The 13,857-nt window shown below is 42.1% G+C and overlaps 1 protein-coding gene and 2 long non-coding RNA genes across 4 annotated transcripts in view; 2 read left to right on the forward strand and 1 right to left on the reverse strand.

Moving 5' to 3' along the window:
- Positions 1-13,857, forward strand: part of LOC106083792 (eukaryotic translation initiation factor 2D) — a 54,255-nt gene that overhangs the window by 12,860 nt on the left and 27,538 nt on the right. The window lies entirely within an intron of this gene.
- On the forward strand, positions 654-10,581 carry LOC131994939 (uncharacterized). Of its 2 annotated transcripts, none has more exons than XR_009396981.1 (5): positions 654-742; positions 2,239-3,175; positions 8,251-8,583; positions 8,642-9,372; positions 9,651-10,581. It is a non-coding gene; the product is annotated as an uncharacterized LOC131994939 (long non-coding RNA). The 2 variants fall into 2 exon arrangements; XR_009396980.1 differs by having other exon boundaries at positions 8,251-8,573.
- LOC106083790 (uncharacterized) lies at positions 12,365-13,510 on the reverse strand. Its single transcript, XR_001220703.2, has 3 exons — positions 13,085-13,510; positions 12,724-13,017; positions 12,365-12,642 (listed from the first exon to the last, which is right to left on the reverse strand). It is a non-coding gene; the product is annotated as an uncharacterized LOC106083790 (long non-coding RNA).

The raw sequence follows: 13,857 nt of genomic DNA on the forward strand, positions 1-13,857 counted from the left end.
TGATTTGTTTTTTTTTTCTTTTGTTTGTCAAGCTCACAATCAAAGGTTTGTAGAACACAACATAACCTTTTCTTTTTTTTTAAAGTTTTCTCTCTTTTTGAAACACCACTTTCAACACTCTTGAGTACACCACCTCTTACTGCTTGCACGGCTCCATCCAAAAAGAACTCGTCATCTTCCCTTTACTGTCCATCATGGTTCCCCCAAGCCATCATGTCCACCGAGGAACCATCATAAAATTTTGTTTTCCAAAATAGCAAAAACAAACAACATATGGTTTCCTCGATTTTCATTGTAGTAGTTACCTTTGTATGTGGAGGTAACATATGCTGGTATCGCAGGGTTGCATTCACCAGCTGCCATAAAAAAAACAGACTGTTCAAACCCAGATGTCGCTCTTCTCTAATCAGACATAGGGTGACACGCTACAAACCCAATCATCCTTTAGACGTCACCGTCATAGGATGGGAGGGAAAAACAAATTTTTGTCATGTATATAATAACATAACGTGTGAACGTAGCATTAGTCAAACCTATCTCAGTGGGTGTAGCCTCCTTAAGAAAAAGTAATTCTTCTCCAATAAATGTACCTTGGGCTATAAGTATACCTTGAGTCGAGTAGTACCTATCCGGTACTCGACTAACCAGTTATACCTTCCTTAGACATACCTTGATCAAATTAATTATATCACTAAAGCGGACGGACGGAAAAAATATGCTGAATAAGCATTTAAATTAAAAGGTAAGTAAAAGTGGTAAAACTAAATATTGTGAAATAAAAACGAAAAAAAAATAAAATAAAATAAGCATATAAAAATGCTTTGGATAAAAAAAATTACAAGGTGCGTCCAAAAAAAACCAAAAAAGTGCGGTAAACTTTACGCGTGTGCGTGTGTGTGTGTATAGAAATGAATGGACGAGTAACTACGCCAAAAAAAACTTAATAAAAAACTCTACTTGCCTAACAAAACGCAATAAAAATGAAATGTAAATAAACAAAAGTGTAATGTATAGAAAATTATATGCCGGCCGTGGAGGAATTCCCATGAAAAAGTGAATTATAAGATAAAAATTGTTATACGGTGCTGTGTGTGTGTGAATGGAACCAAACGGCAGTAAACTAAAATAACAGGCACCGGCCAGTAAATAATGCCGGACAAAGAATTAATAGAAAAAAAAAAGGTAAAAACCTAAATTTTTAATAACCAACAGTGAAAATTGGCAGAAAAATAAATTTAAGTGGTTATGTACAAATCATATGTGGTTTGCAAAACGTAACCTACAAAAAAAACTAACTAAAAAAAATTCAACCAAAAAAAAAACGGTTTAATTTGATGTGCAAGTGTGTGTGACTTTAAGTGCGTATTACTTTACGGTATCCCTACCATCATCTGTAAACCACTCAAATCATGAATGGAGGTGGGGGTGCTAAAACCAAACTGAGTGCCAAGACAAATTACTCCGCAAAAAGTGAAGTGTGAGAAACCAACAAAAACAATTGCGGAAAATGTGTGTGTGTCATGTGCCTAATGTAATGCAAACATAGAACAGGTGTTAACACTCTCTTCTTCTTGTGATTTAAACAGATCGAAAGAAACAGAACGATAATGAAATGCTGTGAATCATTTATAAGTTCAATGAACGCAAAGTGAAAGTGGTGTGAGAAAGTTAAAGTAAAATCAAGGTAAAATCTCAACTTGGAAAACGGGAAAAAAAATAAAAGAAAATTTATAAAAATTGTGTAAACACAAAAAACTTAAAGGAAATGGAAAATTAGAAATTTTCGAAATAAAAATAAAAAAACTCTACCAAAGAAAATTTTCGGAACCAAAGCTAAAAAGTTTGAATGAAATTAATGTGAAACAAAAGAATTATTTCAGTGAAAATACATACACCAAAGTTAAAAATGTAAAAAAAACAATATAAACAAAATTAAAGTCTATTTTCGTTTGGTCAAATAAGTGAAAATAACAAGCCGCTAATTTAAATCAGAAAAATTTTAAATGACAAAAAAAACAAGAATCTAAAAAAAACTACGAAGCTCCCAAAGATAAAAATACAATGAGATTCAAAAGCAAAAATTCCTCAAAATTCTAAATTTCAAAAAAAAAATAAAAACAAAAATTCCTCTAAAAAATTAAAAATATCAAACCAAAGGAAAATCTTAAAATAATAAATAATTTTAGAAAAAAAAATGCATTTTGACTAAACAAACTTTCTTCTTGGTTCTCTTTCCAGATGCTGCAACGACACCAAACTCGCATCGGCCGCTTCGCTTGAGAGCACGGACCATACCAGACGTGGACCAGCGACCTAATGTGCCCAGGGCAGATGAACTGGTAATTGTCAAATAAATAATACGCCACGGCGTATTCTTTATTACTCCTCTCAGCCCCCTACTTGCACTCACCACGGCATCCCTCGCCCCATGTCCAAGATGCCATAGCGATAGAAAGACGGGTCGGCCCGACATACACCGAGGTCGTCAAGAGGCTCTACCGTGGTTGAGTGATCTCCTGGGGCCGGCATCGAAAGATGACAATCTCTCGTCCGGACAAAACGCCTTCCGCCGCAACTCGCGCTCCATGTCCAAGATGCCATAGTGATAGAAAGACGGGTCACCCACTGCGAGGTTGACAGCGAGCTCTCCGGCGGTCGAGGCACCCCAGATAGGCAGAGAGAAATGGCACTACCTCGTTCTAACCCCTGTGCACATTACACCACTGGAACACTCCTGGCGGCCCCGCACTCGCGACTGCGTAAGACCACGAGTTTCGTCGCTCTCAGTCCCCGACGGATAATTCAGGTAAGTATAAGGTAAGTATAAAGTTCCAATCCTCTAGGTCCATTTACTCATCGTACACACACACACGTCCTTCACCGCCTGTTGACCATGGGATGTAACTTGCAAGGAATTTTATGGAAGCAATTCAAATGACCATCTATAGACGGTTTCGCCTAAACTGCCGCCCAAGGCGAACAAAAAAAAAAATCTAAGTTTAACCCAGAAACTGCGTGCCTGCCAAAACTAAAGCTAAGTATCCTTAAATCTAAAATTAAAAGATAATTCAAATTCTAATTCATTTCAATACTTATCCTACAGCCTACTATTCTATTGCCTTGCATCTACTATCCTTGGATTCCTAAGGAGGATTTGGAAAGTACCATCAACCAGGTAAGTGATTGCTACTTCCTCATCAAAGGTGTCGCCGTAGTATAGCGATCTATCATCGTTATGCCTATTGCTTAAGATCCTTCGCGTGGTATACCCCTATTGTCCTGCCTTTCAAGTCTTCAATCTCGTAAAGACATCTTCCCACCGGGCGTACAATCCGACATCTCAAATACTTTTTGTTGAGTTTGGCATTAACGCCCTTACTAAAATCGCTCAATTGGTGATTTCGACGGTATACCTCTTGACCCGGGAAGAATCGAACCGCTCTAGCCCTTGTATTATACTTAACGGCCCTGCCTGTATAGGCCTTCGATATGTTCTTTCGAAGCCGTTCCCTTACGAGTTCCAATTGGGTAGCCTTAGGCAAAGCGGCATACTCCGGGTCCTTCATGACATCTAACTGGCGAGCCAACCTGTACACGCTTCCATGAGTTACCATATTTGTTCCAAATAGAGCAAAATATGGTGTCATACCCGTGGAAGCACGTACCGAAGATCGCAGGGCACATTCGATGGCCGAGATATTCTGGTCCCACTCCTTCTGATCTTCCTGCAAATAGGACCTTATTGCTGCCAGTATAGATTGGTTCACTCGCTCCGAAGCGTTAGCCTGGGGCGAGTAAAGACCTGTCCTGAAATGGGTGACCCCATAGGCTTCGAGGAAAGCAGTAAAATCCTTGCTCGTGAACTGCTTACCGTTATCAGACATCAGGGTCTCAGGCACGCCAAACTTATGGAAAACCTCTGTCGTCAAGAACCGGATTACGTTGCGCGATGTGGCCCTTCCCATGGGTTTGAGCAAAACAAACTTGGTGAGGTGGTCCAGAACGATAAATATGAACGAATTTCCGGTCTTCGACCGAACATAAGGCCCCAGAAAATCTACATAGACTTTTTGGAACGGCCTATCGATCTGGACTTCCTCACCCATGGGCTGCTGCATATTCTGGAAATTAGGCTTCGACTCCTTACATGTCTGGCATCTCTGCACGTAAGCTCGCACTTGAGCACCCATATTCGGCCAGTAAAACATCTCCTTCAAACGCCTCAAGGTCTTGTGAAAGCCTGAGTGGGCGGCCGTTGGTGGGTTATGTGCCTTGGCGATAGCCTCCGAGGTTACCTCCTCTGGTACCCATAGCTTCCAGGCGAACTCTTCGCTGGGTATATCTGTGGTCACCGGAACCGTCCTTTTATAGAGGCGACCATCCTTAACGCGAAGATCAGGCAACCTTTCTCCATTCTCCTCGACCACCCTTACCTTCTCGAGGTAGTTTTCGGCCCTGAACTCCGGTGCGTCCATGTCCAACAAGCGCCAGAAACCCAGCTCATCCATATTATACCGTGAGAGAGCGTCAGGCACCACATTCTGGCTTCCTCGCCGATGCTCAATCTCAAAGCTATGCCCTTGAAGCAATAAGCTCCACCGGGCCAATCGTCCGCTTAACTCCTTGTTGGACATTAGCCATTTTAGGGACGAATGGTCGGTGATTACCGTGAAGGGCATAAGCTCAATATATGGCCTGAATTTCTTGAGTGCCACGACTACCGCCAGACACTCTCGCTCTGTTACGGAATAATTTTTCTGAGCTGCCGTTAACTTCTTTGAAACGTAGGCTATTGGGTGCTCTCCGCCGTTATCGTCCTTTTGAAAAAGAACTCCTCCCACACCCACATCCGAAGCGTCGCATTGGACATAAAAATGTCTTTCAAAATCGGGGTGCCTCAGGACGGGACTCCTCGTAAGAGCCTCTTTTAACTTTTCAAAAGCAGATTTCGCTGCCTCTCCAAATTCGAAGGTCTTCCCCTTTTTCAATGTATTAAAAATGGGCTCGGCAATTGTGGCATAATCTGCTATAAACCGGCGGTACCACCCAGTCATTCCCGTGAAGCTTCGTACTTGCTTCGCACTTTTGGGGAAGGCAAAATCCATTATGGCCGATACCTTACCAGGGTCTGGCTTCAACCGGCCTCCACCGACGATGTACCCCAGATAGCGCAATTCTCGGAAACAAAATTTTGACTTGGCCACATTAATTGTGAGGCCGGCCTGCGTGAGCAGAACAGCCACTTGTCTCAGCAGCTCTAGGTGCGTCCCGAAATCTGGAGCCACGATTAGCAAGTCGTCCAGGTAGACGAACACCCTCTCACGCAGATGTGCAGGGATGACTTTATCCATTAACCTACATAACCTTTGGGCCGCGTTACACAGCCCAAAAGGCATAACGGTAAAATGGTATAAAGGCCTCCCTGGAACGGTAAAAGCGGTCTTCTCCCGGCTTTTCATATCGAGCGGGATTTGCCAGAAAGCATCTTTCAAATCCACACTCGAAATGAAATGCGTATCTCCAAGCCGGCTGAGCAGGCCCTCTATGTTTGGGAGCGGATAAGCATCCTTAACCGTAAGGGCATTGAGCTTCCGGGCGTCCAGGCATAGTCGGTTTTTTGTGCCCTTTCGGACTAAAGTCACCGGGTTATTCCATGGGCTTTGGCTTGGCTCAATGACCTTCATGTCAAGCATTCTGTCCAGCTCGGCAAACATTAAGCGCTGCACAGCCGGAGAGACGGGATAGTGCCTTTGTTTTACCGGTTCCGCATCTGCAGTGTCGATAATGTGCATCTCTAGAGAGGTCTTGCCCAAACCTCGATGCTCAAAGGATGGATAACGCTCAATTACCGTGGCCAATCTTCTCTCCTCATCTTCGTTTAAGGCGTGACGGGATGGGTCAACTGGTTCTTCATCCTCTTCAGCCCCCAGGGACAAACTCTCGACGCTGGCCACCAACTTAAAAGCCTTCATAAAATCGATGCCCAGGTATAGGGCCTTGCTCAAGGCTGGGACCAAAAAGAACTCAATCTGTTTCGCAAGTTTCTTAACTTTTACCTTCACTCGGATGCGGCCTACGACCTCTAGGGGTGTCTCGTCCGCTGTATGAACTACGGCTCTATATGCAAATATGGGAATCCTGGCCTTTTCGACCCTTTCAATGCAATCCTGGCCAAGGCAACTCACCGTGGCGCCACTGTCCAACAGTCCCTCGACCTCTTCCTCACCAATCTTTATCCGCATGTAAAGCCGGGAATCTTCACCCTCATACAATTTCGCAGAGGCTATTTCTTTCCTAAGGTCTTTCCTTTTCTTGTACCTGAGCCTGGCTTTCTCAACTCTTGTCTTATTCACCTTGAGGTTACCTTCGCTAAAAATTCTGTTTCTAACCTCTTGGTACTTCGCCCTCCTTATGGTCCAAGGCGTTATTTCCTTTAATCTCAATTCAGAATTTAATTCATTCTCCAATTCATTCTTAATCCTATCCTTATTCTCTAAAATAGTTACTCCAGCGGAGTCCTGCTCCACATGATCGGCTACTACTGGGGGTGCATCGGTTTCGGGCGCGTTTCCCCCTCTCTCGGGCCCGCTTGTCGGTTTCCCTGACACCGCGGACATTTGGGTTTCACCACGTTCTCCATCCCGCACCCATAGCAAAACAGTTTCCTTGTGGTGGATGGGCAGTCCACAAAACCGTGGCCCTTCTCCCGGCAGTTCCAACAGATATAATTGGACTGCCTACTGATGGCTTCTATTTCCAGTTCCGGCTCCTCTTGGTCATATTCCAGCTCATTTACTCTAGGGGCAAATTGCTGGCGGTGTGCCTGAGCGAACTGCCTTTGATTTGCTAGCAGCAACTCCGCCTTCCTACACTCCTCTCTGAAGTGCTGCAACCCATACATTCTTATCGGAAAGACCAGCGCCGCCATTGCCTGTTTGAGATTGCCTTTCATCATCTCCACCATCATCTCCTCCCTCATGGGCTCCCGTTGCTGGTGGCGAAGGCGCAGCATAGCGTTACAGAAGTCCTCGAACGACTCGTGGGACCCTTGCCTTCGGTCCATCATCCTCCTCTGTATATCGAAGTCGCTCTCGAACTTCCGAAACTGCGCCAGGAATGCCTGTTTCAATTCCGGATAACTGCGAATGTACCCCAACCTCCTCTGCATCCAGTACCACTCCTCCGCCGGTCCCTCCAGCAGCTGTGGGAACTTCACCAGCACCTCATCCCACTCACACCGATAATCCTCCCGAAGCTGTTCTATACGGAACATAAAATCCTCGGCGCTCATCGACTTCGTGGTGCCATCAAACTTCACCCGCCATTTCTCCACATCTATTCTTCTAATGGCCTGACGATTCGGAATAGGCGAAACTTGCGGGTAATGTGGCGCCGGCGCGTTTACAGCATCCGGAAGATATGTGTTTCTGTCACCCAGGTGGTACTGCTCCGGTGGTGGATGAGGGGATGGCCACCCATCCGGTGGTCCCTGCGGGGCGTCTACGGCTGGAAAGGTTTGGTACTGATTCATTGTTGGCTCTCGGTACTCGCTGCCTCTCGGAATTCGATTCGATGGTGGTATCTGCTGGCCTACGGCCGTGTGTGGCTGCGCTGGTTGTGCGGTCGCTGTCTGTGGGACGCCTGTGCCCATCGGAACATTTAAGTGGGCCAAGCTCTGCTGTACAAGCTGGGGTACCAGCTGCCTCAACTTCTCATCGAGTAACCTGATGAGCTCTAACTGTCCCACACCAATGGCCGAATCTATGACCGCGTTTAGGGAACCTCCTTCTCGTGGAGCTTGGTAAAGCGCCTGGCGTGCAGCATTCGTCTCCCGGTTCTCTCTACGTTCTCTCTGGACCGTCTGAGCTGTCAAGCTGCTGAACTCCGGCGTGTCCGGAGTTATACGTACGTCCGACATATCCGATACCGACAAGGCTGGACTGGAAACCGCGGACGTGACCATCATGGGGGTGACTGTTGCTGTTGTTGTGGCCATTGCCATTGCCGAGGCTGCTGCTGTGGTCGTAATGGCTGTCGCCATGTTGGTTACTGTGGTTGTTGTTGTTGCCATAGCCGATGTGGTCGGATCAGGAACCTCACTAGTGTAACTATTTGCTCTGGTATTGACCATTAAACCTACTCCAACCTATAACCTATACTACTAATTAAACTTGATGACAATTCCAAATTACCAAATTCAGCCAACTCAAACTCTAAATACACTAATTATGTCTTCTTCTTTAAACGCAGATATGAAAACCAAAATTCACAAACAAGGTAGAAAGTGTAGTGCATATATCCTACTATAAGGTGGGGAACAAGTGAGAGAAGAGCAAATCTAAGCGGATAAGCGAAGCATTCTAAGTTTCCAAATAGGACTTCTCCAAACGTATCCGGAAACTGCTTTCTCTGCCGTAATGTATTGTATGACCCTGAGATGCTGTAGTATATTGGTATTACGTTTGCTACCTACGGACATAACCACACGGCTGTTGTTGAAAACATAAAGATAAACCCAACAACGTCTCATGTGCTTTGGCCCATGGGTATGATTGTATTAAGCGGACGGACAGGTAAGCAAAAGTAATTTGGGCTATTGCAGTTAACTATTGTATATAATGGCATCTCCTTCTCTCCTCAGGCCCGTCGCAAACGAAATGCGGATACCAAAATCCTTAAACTTCGTGACTTACGGGAGTTAAAGATTAGTAAAACACCGTGCCACATCCTGCATCTAACCAGCTTCCAGTCACCACCAGTTTGGCACGCGATCCAAGCTTTTGAAAACTTACGATCGGGACTCAATCCGGTAACCGAAATCCGATCAGTTGCTGGCTGTGGCGATAAAATGATGCGGTCAACCCGATAACTCGGGCCCCATGTTGCGGGCGCCATTCTTGTCGTGGACCCCGGAGGGTCCGAACTGTCTCAGCGGAGAAAGGGGACATAGTGTGCTGGCGGGCGCTGGCTGTTGGCGTTAGAGCTCCGGCTGTGGCTCAGTCTGGGGCGCGGTTCTTGCCAACACACCATGTCCAGAGACAGCTGACAAAAAAACTAAATTGAAACCAGCTCTGGATGGGATAACAACACAGGGTCATACTTACTTTACGGCAGGCACGTTATTCGCTTTCTTACTCGCACTTACCGCTATGGATTCGCTCTTCAGGGGGCACTGAGACATCCTACAGTGCCCTGGACGGCCCACCCCAACCATGGTATCCGTTGTCCAACAGTTTTGGATACCCCAGAATCGTCTCCCCGTTCCCCCTCTACAGCATGGTGCACTACCCCTTCCTTACCTTAATGATCTACTCTTCCATAGCGAAATGAGAATACTAAGCCAAGTGGAATTTCATTTCTACGTTATAAAAGGTATGTATGGGCTTTATTTAGAGGTTACATCCTCTGATTTTGATTCTATACGTTAAATTAACATTGATCAAAATATTTAAATGTTAAAGAAAGCTTTATAATTACTGCAATTTACAAAAACAAAAAAAAACGCAATTTTTAAGGCAATGCAAAGTAAGAAATTCAATTAATTAGATAAAGATTAAAACAAATCAAACTTCTAAAATCAATCCAAAAGGACTTAAAAAAAAAATAAAAAAATTACAATATATATATAACTGTTTTTTTTTTCTTTTCAGAAAAGTGCCTTTGTTGCGTCTGTCAGATCGCCGGACTGGAATGCTTCGACGACGGCTCCCCTGGATAGCAAGACAATTTGGTAGCGGAGGTGCCCTGGATTTCCCTTTTTATGTTCTTGGTAAGTATGTATAGGTAGTTCGTGTAATGTCTTACCCTCAATAAAAATATATAATTTCTTGTTTTTCTTTTTTTTTCTTTTAGCCAACCTGCAGGGACAACATTAAACGACCAAAGGGTCTTTTATTTAAAGTGTATTCCTAGTGCCCTAGAATGAGCTCACCCTACTTCCTAGGTTGTATCGTCCGTTCAATCACCGGACTGCAGATATGAAACCCAATGTCTACCCTGTTTGCTGCCTAAGTTATTCTGTTTTCTTTTTTTTTTTTATTTCTTATATTTTTATTCCAGGATGTGTGTCAAGCTAAGTTTCTCTGTGTATCGTTCTAAGTATTGAACATATAAAAAGGAGCATACATCGGCCTACCTTGGCACCTACGGGCTGCTGGTGCAAAATTCCCTCGGGGACACTGGAGCAGATGGCGGCGGTGGAACCAATGATGAAGCTGGAGATGCTGATGAGATGATGATGTTGTTGAGGATGGAAATGTTGACGTTGCCGTGGATGACGATGGTTAAAATTGCAGTAGAGGTGGGTATTTATTATTTGACAAAAAGTTTTTGTTGTTCTGTTTAGTCTTTGCTATGTTTTATTCGTGGCTCAAATTAACGTTCTTTTTCAAAGCTTTTTATATTTCACAGGATCTTTTTTCTTTAGCATTAATTAGCACTAATAAGTTTATTTAGCTTTAAGTTGATCTAAAGTAACTTCAGCTTTTTTACTACAAAAGCTAGTCTTTATTCCTTTCACAAAAAAAGGAACATTTATTTGCTTTTAAATAAAAAACTTTATGCCTTTGGCATCACATATTCTGATTTGTTTTTTTTTTCTTTTGTTTGTCAAGCTCACAATCAAAGGTTTGTAGAACACAACATAACCTTTTCTTTTTTTTTAAAGTTTTCTCTCTTTTTGAAACACCACTTTCAACACTCTTGAGTACACCACCTCTTACTGCTTGCACGGCTCCATCCAAAAAGAACTCGTCATCTTCCCTTTACTGTCCATCATGGTTCCCCCAAGCCATCATGTCCACCGAGGAACCATCATAAAATTTTGTTTTCCAAAATAGCAAAAACAAACAACATATGGTTTCCTCGATTTTCATTGTAGTAGTTACCTTTGTATGTGGAGGTAACATATGCTGGTATCGCAGGGTTGCATTCACCAGCTGCCATAAAAAAAACAGACTGTTCAAACCCAGATGTCGCTCTTCTCTAATCAGACATAGGGTGACACGCTACAAACCATTTAATACCAAACGAGGTTTCAGACAAGGAGGCAGCCTATCGTGTGATCTCTTTAATGTCCTGTTGGAGAAGATTATACGAGATGCAGATGTGAATAGATATGACACACTAATACAAGAGAACACATGCTACTCGCCTATACCAACGACATCGATATCACCGGAAGTAGTAACTGCAGCCTTTGAAAAAATCGAAAGAGAGTCAGTGAAAATGGGTCTGGCAGTAAATGGCGTTAAGACGAAATGGATGGTTTCAACTTTCAAAAAGCCTTGCACAACCGAGCAGATAAATAATGGATGAAGAAGCTCCAGCAAAGAAGTCTTTTGAAAGCAAACACGGTGGTACACGCAAAACGGGAGGACCAAAACCCGATGGAAAGATCAAGTGGTGGGAGACACCTCGAAACTTGGTGTAATAGATTTTAGAATGAGCGCAGAAGATCAAGGCGCGTGGAACGCTATTCTACGTTCGGCTAGTGGAGCAAATATTCTGTCAATAGCCAATTAAAATAAAGTAAGTAAATAAATCACTATATCATAAATAAATTAAGATTTTAAATTTAGACAATGAATTAAGAAAAAAATCCAAATAAATAAATAAAATAAATGAAATTAAAAGTAAAAAAAAAAAACGAAATATTTTTTGTGAAAATCACAATTGAAATATCGGAATGAAAGGTGGGTATACTTTTTTTGAATAAAAGTGGATTAGAGTTGGGTTTAAAGGCAGGTATCATTTTTGGCTCAATTGGTACGTAGTGAAGATCACCCAGAAGCATTGCAAGAGCTACCAATGCATCCAGAAAAAGTAACAGTTTCGTGCGGTTTATGGGCTGGTGGCATAATTTGACCGTACTTCTTCAAAGATGATGCAAGTCGCAACGGAACTGTGAATGGTGAGCGCTATCGTCAGATGATATACAATTTTTTTTGCCCAAAATGCAAGAGCTTGACTTGCATGACATGTGGTTTCAAGAAGACGGAGCTGCATGCCACACAGCACGCTTAAAAATGGACTTATTAAGTGGCGAGTTCGGTGAACATTTTATTTCACGTTTAATTAACCACCTAGATCGTGCCATTTTACGCCTTTAGACTTTGTTTGTGGGGCTATGTTAAAGCTGTAAATCCGTTTATTCGACTAAACGGATGGACCGTTTGAGACGCAGACGCTTTTAACATTTGCATTCCGTTCGTCCGTCCAAATTTGAATTTGGCTTTTTGGTTACAAAAAGTCTCGATCTAAAACCTAGGATTGACTTACGGTGGTGGGAATACTTATCTTTTATACAACTTTTTTGTGTAAAGAAAGAACTGAATTGTTTGTTTTTTTTATACACGTTTTATTTTTGTTTTTTTATGAAAAATTTTGTGCCAAATTTTGGACCAATTTAAACAAGTTTTTTATGTTATTTAGGTTAAAATCAGAAGGATTATTGTACGCTTGTGTTCTTGTTCGTTTTTTTTTTTAATAAAAACAAAAAAAAATTGGCACTCTTCAAAAACAAATATTGCCACTTTTTTTTACAAATGACATTTTTTGTGCCACAGTTTGAAAATATCCAACGGTAACGCTGCCTGTGACTAGTGTGGTCACAGCTAATGTAACAAAATTAGCACCATACACCTAAAATATAAAACAAATGATATGGTTACTAGCCAATCCCAATCCCTGCCATACAGGGATTATTTTCTTTTATTGTTATACTCATTGATGTTCATCTCCCTCATTGGCATGTTCTAGAGGTTCCAGATTGACTGGCAATTTCGTGAGGTGCTAGCGCCACAATTAAATGACAACAAAGTCCTGCAAAAACATTATTACTAAAACGGATAGCCCGAGAAATTTTTGAATTTGACATATAATTTTGTCAAGATTTTGGAATATTACAACATTATTCTCCAAGTACATCATTAATGTGCCCAGCCTTTAGCGGGCAAATGACCGCCGCTGCAAACCTTTTTTTATGTTTCTCGCCTGGACACAACATTCAGACAGCATCTGTATGAACAAACAAATTAATAAGTGTACTACATTCATTACCCTCATAATCTTAATATTTGCTTACATTTTGTTTCTTTCAACTTTTATAGCTTTTAGTAAAATGTAATTGATTTTGCAAAATTCTATTGATTTTATGAGCAGATGGTTGTGACATTTATATTTATAACAAACAAGCATGGAGAAATTTTGTTGTTGTGCTGATGACTTTACCACTTAATTCTACCATGCCTTCGGTCATTGTTCCAAGCGTGACATAATTACCAGTTAGTACTATCGCAACGAGTAACAAACACAAAATCAGAAATGCACTAACCACTGATTTTGATTCTTGCGAGCAACCAGTACTTGTTTTCGTCTTCGTCTGGCAGCGGAAGGGTTGCCTTGTGCAGCTGAAGGGTTGTTGTTTGTGTGTGTTATAGTTTTTAACTATAATACGCACACACAACCAAAACTCGTTGACAAATAGTGCACTTCGCGAGAAAAATATGTACTCAACTGTTTACGCGGATTTTTTTAAAGAAAGTAAATGCATTTTTAATAAAACTTAGAATGAACTTCAATCAAATATACTTTTTTTAAACTTTTTTTCTAAAGCAAGCTAAAATTGACAGCTGATAACTGACAAAAGAAAGAATGCAATCACAAGCTGTGAAAAAATTTGTCAACGCCGACTATATGAAAAATCCGTAATTACTTTTTGGGCACCCCAATAGAAAGTAGCATCACTTGTCCAACAACAGCGAAATCACCATTCCTGTGGGAATGGGGTGGGAATTCCCACTCATCTGTCAAACTTCTGTAAACTATAAAATTGACATTCTAGTTTTTATTTGCATT

Source organism: Stomoxys calcitrans, chromosome 2, assembly GCF_963082655.1.
Source record: "Stomoxys calcitrans chromosome 2, idStoCalc2.1, whole genome shotgun sequence".
Classification (NCBI taxonomy): domain Eukaryota; kingdom Metazoa; phylum Arthropoda; class Insecta; order Diptera; family Muscidae; genus Stomoxys; species Stomoxys calcitrans.